Source organism: Propithecus coquereli, unplaced genomic scaffold (genome assembly GCF_000956105.1).
Source record: "Propithecus coquereli isolate 6110/MARCELLA unplaced genomic scaffold, Pcoq_1.0 Scaffold133, whole genome shotgun sequence".
Classification (NCBI taxonomy): domain Eukaryota; kingdom Metazoa; phylum Chordata; class Mammalia; order Primates; family Indriidae; genus Propithecus; species Propithecus coquereli.
Genome location: NW_012137525.1, coordinates 1,474,939 through 1,476,341, shown reverse-complemented (window position 1 = coordinate 1,476,341; position 1,403 = coordinate 1,474,939). Strand labels below are relative to the sequence as shown.

At 29.9% G+C, this 1,403-nt stretch overlaps 1 protein-coding gene across 1 annotated transcript in view; it reads right to left on the bottom strand.

Moving 5' to 3' along the window:
- The window catches only part of PHF14 (PHD finger protein 14), a 106,782-nt gene that overhangs the window by 76,797 nt on the left and 28,582 nt on the right, over positions 1–1,403 (bottom strand). The window lies entirely within an intron of this gene.

The following is a 1,403-nucleotide window of genomic DNA, read 5'->3' as shown; positions in this document are numbered from 1 at the left end:
AAAAGAGTCTGCTTGTTTTAATTTAAACCTTCCGCACTATGAATTTAAACTTTAAATACATGAAGAAGAAAATGATTCTGTCATGTTTAATAGGTTGGGCTTAATATTAAATCAAAGATGGCATTTGAGTCTATATATTTTCATTTATGAACCTACAATATTCAGAAACAAATTTAATAAATTAATTTCATACCATACATTCACTAAATATATTTTGTTTCATATTAATATTTTTGTATTTTTATAGTCTTTTAAACTTGACCAATATCCAAAGGTTAACATTTGGAGCCATCATTTCAACAGCAATTTGTAAATGACATTTGAATAACACCTGAAGATTAAAATTAATAATTCTTTCAATATATTTCGTATATCACATCTAAATTACAGTTAATCTGCAAAACAAATCAGACAAAATGCAAAAGTCAACAAGGATATAACATCATTTCCCTTGAGAATTCTAGTACTTCAGAGTTTTATATTTTGTTTCTTTGTTACAAAACCAAACAAAATAGTTTGGGGCTAACAAATGGCTGGCAAATAAAGATGAAAACATCCTAAAAAGAAAACTCACGTTTTACAGTACAGTAAGCAAACAAAAATATGCCCAAGATTTTCATACCATTAACCATACTTCAAAGTAACAGCATTTGACTTAAAGTCAAATATTCTTGGGTTTCAGTCTTAGCTCTCACTTAATAGCTGTTGAACCTGAAAGCTGCATTTTTTTATATGTGTAAAATGGGGATGATAAAAATAATACCTACCTCATGAGGTTGTTGTGAGAACAAAATAATATATGGCAAGAATGTTTTTAGCACCTACTAGGCACTCAATAAATGTTCATTCCCTTCTCCTTTCCTCTGCACTTCTTGTAGGTAATTCAAAAAGAGGAGCATGAACTGTCAATTCATTACACTTTTGAGAACCCCAAAAGAAAAGTTAGAAGCTTCAATAAGCACTGCTACTTTATATATTAATATCATCCCCCTGGTAAGTCCAAAAAAGGGTTTTTTCTTAAAATACCACTTCTACATTAAAAAAAAAAAAGAAATCACAGACTAGGAAATGACCTAGCAAACAATCAGAGTATGATAATTAAGAGGTTATTTGTGTTTATCTGGTAGAATTACAACTAATCAGCCCTAGAAAAAATTGTTTACCCATAAGGGAAACAAGTAATTTCTATGGCTCAGGAAATATAGGATTAACAGGTAGTTCTCATTCCTCTATTTTCCTATTTTTCCATTTTACTCAGAAAAAGTGTCTAAATTATATCTCTACACCAATTTGGCACCATATATATTCACTTAGAGGCAGAGAAAACTAAATTAACTAGTATTTTTGGCCCTCTTGATCCCCCCTCTTAATAGAAATGTAATGAAAGAGAGAAATGGAGAAAA